This window comes from Anabas testudineus, chromosome 24, assembly GCF_900324465.2.
Source record: "Anabas testudineus chromosome 24, fAnaTes1.2, whole genome shotgun sequence".
Classification (NCBI taxonomy): domain Eukaryota; kingdom Metazoa; phylum Chordata; class Actinopteri; order Anabantiformes; family Anabantidae; genus Anabas; species Anabas testudineus.
This window is the reverse complement of record NC_046632.1, coordinates 15,533,054-15,545,782: the sequence shown is the minus strand read 5'-3', so window position 1 is coordinate 15,545,782 and position 12,729 is coordinate 15,533,054.

Genomic DNA, 12,729 nt, shown 5'->3' with positions numbered 1-12,729 from the left:
AATGTGGTAAACTACCGTTGTTGATCCGATCAGGGGCCTGTGTGCTTAAAGCAGTGTACCTTTGTGGATTCTTGGGGAGACTTTGGTATCTTGAGCAACCTCCCTCTCCCCAAGCACACACACACACACACACACACACACAAACACACACACACACAAATACATTTCTGCGTCTGTCGGTTGTACACTAACTGTGCACAGGTGGATGGCAGAGGCTGTGTGTTGAGCAAGTGGATTATGAGGAACGGTAATTGGCTGTCCAGAGAAACTGCCCATATGAATCTGTGTGTGTTTGTGTGTGTGTGTGTGTGTGTGTGCTCTGTCCGGACTTCATCATGTTCTCATAACGGTCAGTTAGGGTTGTCCGCCAGGCTCGATCTCCTGTCGGGATTGTAAATGTTATTGATCAGACGCATACGCTGCATCCATAATGAGAGCTGAGACACTATTTTCACTCTCTCTCTGTCTCACACACACGTTCGAGTACAACTCATTAGGAGCCGTACACACTCATAGATATATCCTCATTAACACTCCCTAGTCATACACCCTAAACATCCATACACATCTAGTTGTCAGACAACACACACACACACACACATTTACACACACTCTCTTGCACATACACTGACTGATTTTGAGATTGGGGAGAGTGAGTGAAGGATGGAGTGGAGGGGGTGGTGGTGGTGGTGGTGCACAAAACGTGGATATGAATGGTGTGTGTGCAACATGTCAGTGTGTGTGAGGTGTGCATGATTTTGTGTGTTTGTGTCTGTGTGGAGCGTGACATTTGTGCAAGTGTACGGCTGCACACAGCAGTGTGTATTTCAAGGAGTATGTTTGTGTGCGAGTGTGTACGGCGCGTGTCACAGTCTGTCAGCCTCGGCGTCTCGTGTCAGGGCGAGAGGCGAGACATTAACAACTTCTGTCATTCTGCTGACAAAATGGTGGCAGAAGATTTCCCATGGTGCCCTGATGACTGCTGGCGTTTGTCAACAAGCCCTGTCACCGTGGCGATGAGGGGAGGGTGGGGAGGCGGGAGAGCTGGGGAGGGTTAGTGACAGGCCCCGGACCCGTTCCCATGAGCACCAGGGAAAAAGAGAGGTTTTTGTGTGTGTGAATGTGTGTATAAATGTGTCAGTGTGTGTTTGTGTGTAGCAAGGGGAGAGGGAAAGAGGGGGGAGGCATGGTGTGTGTGTGTGGGGGGGTTGTCTCTCAGCAGCTTTCATACATAGACTGCGAAAAAAACAAAATGAGCTGTCACTGCAATTCCCAGGATGCCTTGCTGTTTAGCATAGCAGCAACAGCAGCAGAAGCAGCAGCATGAGTGGTGTGTGAGTGTGTGTGGGCCGGTGAGCTGATAAGCTAACTCTCTCGCTCTCTCTCTCTCTCACACACTCACACACACACACACACTCACACACACACACACACTCAGATAATTAAGCAGAGCAGAAGCTCCCCCTGACGCGAGGCAGAGCTCATCTGCATTTTGGCCTCCGGCGCGCAGTTAGGAGCAACGCCTGATGGAGGGAGAGAGAGAGGGCAAGTGAGGGAGGGAGTGATGGAGGTGTAGAGAGAGAGAGAAAGAAAGAAAGGGAGAGAGAGGGAGAGAGACGGAGGGAGAGAGAGGGTAAGGAGCCAATTAGCCAGCTGGATGGATGAGTGACTGACAGCACTCTTGACACGCTGCTTTCCGGGCTTCTCTGTTGCACACATACACACACCTTCCCTTCCTCTCCACCTCTCCTTCCATCCATCCATCTCTCCCTCGTCTCAGCCTCCCTCTCTCTCTGTTTGCGCCTCATGCTGTGTTGGTGTCTCCTGTTCTCGCCTGCATCCCACGCTCTCTGCATAAGGCTCGCGCTCCAATCACGTCCCCCCGCAGGGCTCAAATCGCCAACGACCTTGTCCAATGAGAGCGCCTGCTGGGCTACAAGCCCCGCCCTCTTAGGCACGGAAATCTAAAGGGGTCAGAGGTTGTCAATCCACCATTTTGAGGACAAAAAGGCAATTTGTTAAGGGTTTGTTTTAAGCCCCTCCTTCCACAAAAAGGGGTTAAATGTGGACTCAGTGTGCTGATATCGTCTTTTGATCTTTGAGGTCATTTTAAACCCCTTAAAAAAGTTAAGATTAGAATTAGGATTTGTTAAGTGGAGGCTAAGGTTCAGTAATGAACGTAGTCCTTTTTAGGATGTTTGTGCATGTTAATCAGAGGGTCTGGGTTGGAGTTGGGGGTTAGAGCTTGTTCTCTTTCTACCCATACATACAGTGATACACAGTGATTTAAATTCCATTACCAGGTCAAACAAACTGCTCAAAATAGCCATCAACACAGAACCAGACAGGAGTGCAGAAAGGGACAGCAGGAGGTAGTTGACATGACAGACTGCTGACCAAGCACGAATCATCAAGGTCCTTTAGGAATCCAGAAAGTTTTCTGGAGTTTTGGCAGTTTTGTGTAGAGTCCCATTAAAATATGTACACGATATTACACAAAACTGTCGTAACAGGACACAAAATATACTCATGTGCCATGTTGTATAGGTGTGTATTTTACTTTTTCAGTATTTCATCAACTGTTTAATCAGTTAAGTGTCATGTTGTACATCATGGCTGAACTCACTCAGTCCGAGGAGTTTAAGATCAATTTGTTCAGCCACATTCATACTTCTGTGGTCTGTTTAACTTATTTAACCAGCAGGTAAAACTCAGTACCACCTTCTAATATGGTTTAAAATGAAAGAATACAGTATTTGAAGAGAGAGAGTGCGACAGTGTTGAGTTTGTCAGTAGTTGTCCTCTTTGCACCTGAGACACAGGTTAATCTAAACAATCTCTGGAGCAAATAATAAAAATAGTCCAGTCCGAGCTCCTCTCGAAGCCTCTGAGTCAAATGATCAGTGATTTCTATGTGTCGAGGAGCTTCCACTCTTCTACAAGCCAGAGTAAAGGCGCTTCCTTATGCAGCAGATCACCTCATAAAACGGGCAGCTGCTGCAGCACTTAACCTCTTCACGTGTGATGTTTTCTTTCTGTCTGTATCATTTTTATTCTAGCTCTTCACCGGGATGTTTTACTGAATAAAGACCATTTCATGTCTGTGCAACTGCAGTAATTGGAAAACAGTATATTTTATTTCATTTGATACGCATTTCTTCTAAATTTAGTCTGACACACTTGGTATCATTAGAAACTCAGGCACAAAGGCCTCTAACAGTTATTCAGAGGAAATAAAAAAACACACTTCTTTTGACATATGCAATCTGTGACATGGCATTCAAAGCACACACTGCTGCTTTTTAACACCTCACAGGGCAAAAATGTAAGAAACTACTGAAATCACATCATTGTTCTGTTATAGTACAGTTTATTCTTATGTGCTTGAACTCTACTACAGCAGCAGTCATTGTCATTTAAACCAATCTGACTATTACTGTGTTTGTTTAACTGAGTTCTTAATGTGCCAGTAATGTTGAGTAATTGATAATATTCTCAGAACAAAGCTTCTTTATGTGTTTTTCTTTCTAATTTGTTGATCCTAGAATCCATCTGGATGCCATGTAGTAGTGTTGCATGAAGCAGCAGAGCAGTTTATATGGGAAACACGTGGTTGGCCTTCATGTCTTAGAGCAAATTGACTGCTACAGTCTTCCAGAATCACTGCTTGCTGTGTTCTTTTAACTAGAAACAATGCTATTTTCTGCTTTTTTGCACAGTTTACACTGATAGTGTAGTAGTTTACACGGGGAGTGTGTCGACACCAAGTCCCTTGTACGGTGTTTTTCTTCTTTGTGCGATTTGTGCTGTGATCAAACATGTTATATTCATGCTGCTTCCTCCTATCATTATATGTGAAAGTACAGAGGGCACGTGTTTTAGAAGCTCTTGTTTTTTCTGTCGAGCTATTTTACTGACTTTCTTGGGAAATCGAGTGAAGACAAATAAGCACTGCCAGTGCACAGTCAGGTGTAGTTAAGCGAAGAGAATTTATATTTCAACGAAAACTACAGGAAATAAAAGCCACACCTTACCATAGCAGCTATTCTTCAGCAAGGCTTCTTGCTAGAAACAAATAAATGCATTAGATTAGATGAAATGTGAATAATAAATTCTGTCTGGTTAATGGTTAAACTATCCTTAAAGTTTCTTACACATTTGCTCAACAAGCGCAGTCACCAACTTTACTGTCACTTTCCCTTCTCAGCCCAAAAGACTGATTAAATGCATTGTACAAAAGGGGCACAAATGCAGAAAAACAAAGAGCAGGGTGGCTTTTAACAGCACTCTTTATGCTTTATGTGCACTTTAGTACAGCCTCATTAAAATTTGACATTGTTCAGGAAGTCAGCTTTAAACAAGCTGCTGTTTGAATTTGCTCTTGAGTTTTCAGATAATTGACAGGCCTGTCGCTCCTACATGATGATACTAAATATGTGTTGGCTGCCTGAACTGGTAGTGGTGTTAAAGTAGTGACGTGACAACATATTTGAAACATTAATTGTGCATTTAATGTCTTCACACATCACCACACAAGGTCTCCCTCGCTGTGAGCTTGTGCTTCTACTGGCAGTGTTAACATGACACATGTTGTACAGTGTCACCAGCAGCAGTGGCGTTTGTCGGGACTCTTTCGTTGTTGTTCCTAATTAGAAAATAACTTCCAGGGAGGGGTACTGCTTAGCATACAGACTGTGGAAGTCATCACACATGCAGTTCCAGAGACTTACACATGATAAAAACAGGAAAAAAAATGTAATCAAAAGAAAAAACAATTTCGATTGATTTCTATAACATTTACTAGTTTATCTATCTTTATTATGAATTAAAGACAAAAATGCCCAATAAAGAAAATCCAAGTGTATCAAAATGAATTTAAAAGTTAATCAAACGTCTCGACAGTTTGACAATTTTCCAGATCTTAGACAGGTCCCTATTTGTACAGTGTAGTGAATTCCTTAAAGGCAGCAAGGCAACAATATGATAATAGTTTTTTCTTTGTCTGGAATTTCTCAATCAATCCTGGAAATTTATAACTCAGTGTCATCTTGTGTTCTTATTTAAAATACAATCTATAGGATAAAGAACCAGCTGGTGACTGAAAACAAGAATAACTGTAGATAAACATACAAACACTGTCTAAAGAAACAGGGAATGTGAGAGAAACAGGTCGGCTTTTCTTTAGGGAAACTGAGGTGAAATGTGTTTGCTCCATGTGACATCTTGTTCTCAACGACTAATCTAAAAAGCACCGGATACTCCTGATATGTTAGCAAAGCAGAAGAATTAACTTTAAACAGAAATCCATCAGCCTCTCCATCCTCATTACATTTACAAAAACTAGAAGGGGTGCAGTGATTAAATCCTAAACTGGAAGTGTAATGACTTAAGGTGTAGTATAAAATAGCTATTTAATGCTTTTATGGAAAAATGTTTGAAGGATGTAGTGTTGATGCTGATACATATTTTGAAATGACTATGATATAAACCACATTTACCAAAAAGTAAATGATTTTTAGTTGCTCGGTTAAGAACATGTCCCCTCCCATTCTGGAAATTGGTAGGTTAAAATACATGTTGTGTGATCTAAGTGAAGTTGAAAGTCAGTGGTGTAAAGGATATGTGAGGCTGGTTCTGTTGCCTTTGTCTTGGTTGTATATGTTTGTCTTAAATGCATGACACAATAATAAAAATAAATCAACCAATCTGTCAAAATAAAAAATGTATAATGTAGAAAGACTTAAGTGCAACAGATAAAATACAAAACAGCAGAAAATATTTTACAACACTTCTAAAATGACACTTTAATTTTGTAAACTCCTCTCTTTTAAATACAGTAAATGCTACGTTATTAGTGTTATCTCTTCATACACCCACTGATCACGTCCTCTGGCATTGTTCAGTTTGAACTGAGACCCAAGCACGTTTCTGTGCCAGTCACACGAGCAACCAAACAGAATAAAGTGAAGATTAAAAACACTCAAATCATATTTGGTGAGAGGAGTTGTGCGGCGTGTTTGCTCAAACTAAAGTGAGGAGACATCTCACCTCTCTCTCACAACAGCAGAGGATATCACTGCATGCAAATTCGTAACAAGAAGACACCAAAACATGACGAGAAGCAGATGTAGGATATGTGTGGGTGGAAGCGAATGCTTGGGAAGGGGTTGTACTGTATTGCCATCGGTTGACAGGAACACAGTTGGCGGGGCTGGAACAGGAGGCCTCATGACAAGCTGCCGCGGCTTCCTGCTTGCCCACAGAAAGACGCCTGAGGAGCAGGAGAGAGGGGAAGAACGGAGGGAGGAGAAGACTAGTGGAGGAGTCACAGCTGGAGCAAACAAGCAGACACACACCTGCATGATAGAGAGAGAGAGAGAGGGAGAGGAGCAGACAGAGAGCAGGAGGACTAGAGTGGGATGGATGCTGAGAGGAGGAGTGGGCAAGAAAATAAGGGTGGAAAAGTCAGAAAAGAGTTGAGGTGGACAGCGGGGATTTTTGAGACGCATGCATGTTGCAATAATTTTCACTATTTGGCCTTTCAGTTATTTTGTTGACCTGCACGTACAGTACGGTTTGTGCAAGTAAAATACTGGAAGAGCAGGAAGAGTTCTCAAATACTGTGTTTAAATAAAAAAAACATGTATTATTAGATAGAATAGTGAAGAAACAGAAGAAGGTGGAATAATGTTGGTTTATTATTGAATATGAACTGAGCCACAATATTGAATTTACACCGTTTTAGATATTTTATCTGCAGCTTATATTTGTCTACTGTGGTAAATTTCATGCTTTATCCTGTATTTCCTGTGATGCTCTTTTGTTGCGTTTTTTATTAAACTAAATTCATCCACTTTTCACGATGCAGTTTGTGGTTAAAGAAAAATTAATGCAGATCTAAATAACTGAGCTATAGTACAAAATTCATGATTATCCTCAAACAAAAACTAATTACAGAGGAGGAGAAGCTAATTTCTCATTTTTTAAAATTATCCAGGAGTTTTAAATGTCAAATGGCCTGAAGGTGCTTAAAGGTAAATCAACACTATAGTGGTGTTGAAATCTGCTCCAAAACAAGGAGCATTACATTTAACGTGCAGTTTAGGGAGATTATTTTCCTACTAACTTGAGTCTTTGCAATTTATTATATGTATTACTCACTAAATTTTGTAATTTTCACCTCAAATAGTAGCTCACCTATATAAATTTATATTAAAATATCCTAATAATTTACAAGACAACCACTGGCGGTACAGAGATATATACGCAACAGACCTGTTTCTCTTCATTTCTAAAATAAATACTGACATGTAGAGACACTGCACAGCGAGTTCAGGTGGATTCAAGCTGCTGAAGAAGAGCACAGACGTTTGCTTTTACGTCACTGGACGCTGCGATCGTAGAACAGATCATTAGGACTGAACTGGATCAAGTCAGTCAAGACAAAGAAGTTTCACTGGAAGATAAAAGCTTAAAAATCGTACGTAGTATTAATGACAGTGGAAAAGACATTAAGCTGCACGTTTGTGCTCAGATGCACTTGAGGTCAAATTGTTGCACTAATCATTTTCAGTCTATCGCACTGGTTCAACTGGTTTGGACACTGAGGACAGGTGAGGTTGGACGAGCAGCAGATGACATAAGGAGGACTGAGAAGGGAAGATGGACAGGAAAGGAGGAAGGAGAAGAAGAGGGGGCTTAAGGAAAGGACGTAAGGGGCTGAGTGACGGGTAGAGAGGTGGTGGTGTGCGCCTTAGACGAAGGGATGGAGGGAGTAAATCCTTTTCTTCATCATTACCTCTTCTCTGCCACTGCCCTCACCTTAATTAGTCTCAGAGCAGCTTGCCCGGCCAGAAGTCTGCCTCATCCCTCCATCCACCATCAAACCCCTCCACCACCATCCCTCCCTCCTCATGCCTTTCACCTCCTTCTCTTTCTTCCTCTGCTCTCTCTTTTTCCTCCAGCGATTTCCACACTTCCTCTGTCTCTTTCACGTTGCACTTCATCTTCGTCTCAGTGGAAATTGACTGAAATACCAAACCCCTAACCCCACAATATCAACAGCTGTGCAGCTTTACACAGACGCACACACACACACACACACAGCACAAAGAGCTTAATGTTGGTAAATACCGCAGACACACACACACACAGAGACATACGTGGCTGCTCCAGGCTTGGCAGCTATAAATACAGAGGATTGCAAAGAGGAGGAAACTCGGTTAAAAAGTTAAGTGGGGAAAAAAGCAGCGCTGAGAGATTGACACTCCGACGTCTCAGCTCTCTAGAGGCTAAATTAGGAGATCCACAGCTTCCCCCACACACACACACACACACACACCCGGGCACACACTGACAGACAAGCGCACCTTGAGAGAATGCACATTCACACAGTTTTGTAAGGTGCATGCACACACAGTATGAACTTGTGTGTGTGTGTGTGTGTGTGTGTGTGTGTGTGTATGTGTCAGTCTTCGTGGTCCCCCGCTCGTCCACACACTGAAGGCCCATCCAGCGCTCCGGTTTTCCACTGGGATGGCCACTGGGACATTAAAGGTGGTGAAAAATGCACATTAGACTCAGTCCAATTGTATTTCTGCAGTGTCCCCTCACTGTGTTGACACAACATCAAACCAGGTGGATATAAGCAGCTTCCGAAAGAGTGAACCAACCGATATGTACTTGATAAAAGCCTTTGTAGTAGAGGCCACTTATGTTTGTGCACAAAAAGACAGGAGATGAAAGATTTAAAGCACATTCAAACGTACTGTACATATGTGAAATTTGAATTATATCCAGAGGCAGTTAGACGTATAAGTACAGTACAAGTACAACAGATGTTATGTTTAGACAGATAAATATATTTTTATGTATCATCTATATATTATTGACCCCTTGTAGTGTTTTCAGTGTGTGAATGATGTTGAATTATGCTGAGTTTTCCTTGAAAAGCTCTTGTCTTGACTTGCACCTTTGAGAGATAAAGAAATAATTTGACTTGAAATGAATTAGAAATATTATTAATTGCAGCCTTTTTGACAACGTGTTGATTCAAACTTTTTCTGATCCTGTGAAACTCGGCTGTCGCTTGTGTAAAGTTTAGTTGATCTCTGATAACACTTAAAGTTGTTGCTGCTGCTGTAAACTGAGCTGCATTTAAACATTTGACTCAAACCAGTGATACTTTTCTTTTACTCTACAACGTACAGAAAATTAACACTATGTGATATTCTATTCAATTTATTTAATTTGTATAGCACCAAATCACAGCAGCAGTCTTGTCAAGGCACCTTACAAAATATAACTGTATAACTGTATAACTGTATACTTGAGGAAGCACTGTCCTAAATAAAGTGAAACACTCGACCACCACAGCTGATGATCTGCGTGATGAGAGGACTGAGAGCTTCACCCTGCAGGTGGTGCTGTCGATGCTGAAGTTGCTCCATGTGTGACCTCTGGTTCTGCTGCTGCTGCTTGCACCGTTTCACCGCGGCCTCTTCTTGCAGCCACTAGATGGCATTCAGGCTCTTTACAGATGGAAACTGAAGCACTTGACTCTTTTTGGGTTTCTAACAGTGCCTCTGCTTGTCTGTCTCATTTGGATGTTGTGTTTTAATTTTTAAAGTTTACCCACCTGTGAGAGCACCATTCATAGACGGATATCTTTTAAACATCAAGTCTCACTTAGAGCAGGACATGAAGTGTTATTAGGTCAAAGATAAAAAGATTATTATTTATTTGAGATTTAAGTTATTGTATCCTCTTCCCATAGGCGGATCTTTAACTTTAATTATGTTTTCATAGAGTATATTATAGAAAGAAGCATTGCATATATTTAAATGATGTACATTTGTTTACCGTACAACAGAAATGTAATTTATTGTAAGTGGTGTTGCCTTAAAAGTCACATGTAGCACAGTGCATTATAACATCTGTTTAAGTGCCATCTGTAATGTATGTTAACTCATCCTACTGTAGTGTATTTGTGTTTTTTTAGGTCTAATTTAAGGGAGAATTGCAGTTCTCTATTGGGGTATTCTGATAAGAACACAGGACTTTAGTGCCCACACACACTTGCACACACGCATGCAGAAAGAGACAGAAACTATTCAGTCCATTCTTGCGTAAATCACTTGGCCTCGGGGCTCTCTTAACCCTTTCTCTGTGTGAGTGGCTGTGTGGTTGTGTGTGTGTCTTAGATGTCCCTTTGAAAGCAGTAATGCCGGTGGACAGTATAACCGGCTGCTGCAATGATGCTGCATTTAGGTTTCCACCTTATTCGTAAGGAAACTAACGCGTCATAGAAAAAGTTTGGGTAAAGATGCAAAACAAAGATTAATAATAACCATTAGAGGACGTTAGTTTGGAGTTGGTATACTGGCCGATTCCTATTTATTCTATAAAACCCACAGTGTAAAAACATAGTAAAACATTAAAGTTATTAAGTAAAATCAAAGTGATGTTCAGAGCTTCGTTGTCCTACGACAATAAGTTTCACATTGGATCAACTTGCAAAACTTATAAATAAATAAATTAAATAACAAATAAATAAAAACCTTGATTTACAGTATCAAGCAGTACTGTGCTTTACACCTAAATCGGAAGTTTCACTTTTGTTGAGATGTTGTGTTTTAATAACTGTAAAATATTCTTAAATGAAAATTCAATATTTGTTGATACTTAAATGATCTCACTAACTAAAATTCAGAATATTAAGCATGTAGTTAAAATCAGAAGGTAAATCTCCACACTAATTAATATAGATTATATCAAATCCACAAATTATACATCTTTTATTACATGGAAAGTGTGTTTGAAAATCTTATTAGCTTTCTTACACTGTATTACTGACCTGCTGTTTATATTGTGTATAATAAAACTGGATCTCTGTGCAGTAATAACACCACTAACACACTGTATCATACTGTTAACTGCATCCACTTAGTTTATTTTGTTCATGGTGCACTTTCATTTATCAGGTTCAGTTTGCAAAATCTGATTAAATGTTAAACAGCATTTTGTTGTGATAATATAATTGTGTGGAATGACAATGAAGTAAAAGTACTCTAATTTATCATTATAGGTTCACACTGTAATCAAGTCATTGTCTAAAACTACATCATTTGAAGCTGAGCATTAAGTCACATAATTAATAACCTGATCGGATGCAGCAGACAGGAGAAGCAAAACAAAAATCTACATTGATCCAGCCAGTGTGGAGTCGGATATATGAAATGTTGGCTGTTAGCAGCAAGAGAGTTTATAAGAAGGGAAGAAGATGTGCGCTCGTATTTGTATTGCGCACACACACGCACTGACACACAGACACACACAGACTTCACTATCAGCAAGTTGTCTCAGGCTTGCTGAACCCCCATAATGCTCCTATTAGCAGCTTCAGTTAAAATGGCATTTCATCAGGCAGCTGACAAGTGAATTATCTCTCCCTTTTCCTCCCTATTTCCCTGCCTCTCTCTCTCCCTCCCTCCCTGCCTCTCTCTCTCTCTCTCCCTCTGTCTGCCTGCCTCGGTCTCCCACTCTCCCCCCGGCTCAGTGACAGTAGCCTTAGGCCTGAGATAAAGAGGAGGCGCGCGGCGCTCGGCGCTCTCATACACACTCGGCAGAACTGAAGTGACATCCTGTCAAAACAATAGTTTACTACAACAGGAACTTGTGTGTTCTGTCAGACAGAGGCTGAACTTCAACTGTGGGACGTATAGATTCCTCTTTCATATTGATCTCCCCCCCACTTTGTGTGTGCATGTGTTTCATTTGGGCCAGTACACTTGGATCCCAGCCCAGAATCAGAGACTGTATGTGTAGATAAAAACTCAGAGGACAGTTTAGATACTGTTCATCATACAAGTGTATGTAGTGCTCCAGGGAGGAATTGCCATAGTTGACAAATCTCCTCCAGAGCTCATCTGCACCGGTGAACATTTCAGTGCTGGTTCCTGTCTCGCTTTTATAAATATGACTTTCTATTTCTGCATTATACCCACTAGTGCAGCTGGAGGTGCCTGGATGCAGGTGTGTGGAGAAAAGCAGCTGTTCTTGAGATTTATTTAGATTATAACTCTTAAAAACAAACTTGACTTCTTTCTGAAGTAATGAAATTAATCAGTATTTCACAGAAAAGAAAGCTAAGACTAAACGAATATATGGAAAAAATAAATATAGTAGAAGAGATGTGTATATTTTGTCTTTTTACCAAGAGATTAATGGTGAAATTTAAACCAATTAGCATGTTTTTGATCTAAATCTAAGTGCATTCACATTCTTTTAGTTTCATAGAACTGTGAAAAAGTTTTAGCAACTTTGTCTTTGTCTTTATTTCCCTGCAGATCTGTCTTGCGACCTCTTGGTGTAACCTGACCCTTAGATTGGGAACCACTAAAGTGATTTACTAAAGTCATTTCTTTTCTTTTGCCGAACGGTTGCCGGCATAAACATGACACACACGTGATGTGATGGAGGAAAAATCGTTACTTTGCTAATCACAATATTCTCCATATTTTTTAAAATGGAGCATGTTAAACATCACTAGGGGACGTCTTAATGCGCCTCCAACAAGACCTGCCCTTTCCAAACAATCCCTGAAAGCGTATTTTACTCCTGCTTGTCTCATAAAGACAGACAGGTCTGATATGCAGCCACCAGGGGGCGATGGATTATGGGGTGCATCAGGGTGGAGGCACCCCCAGTAAACACTCTTAGCCTTGTTGA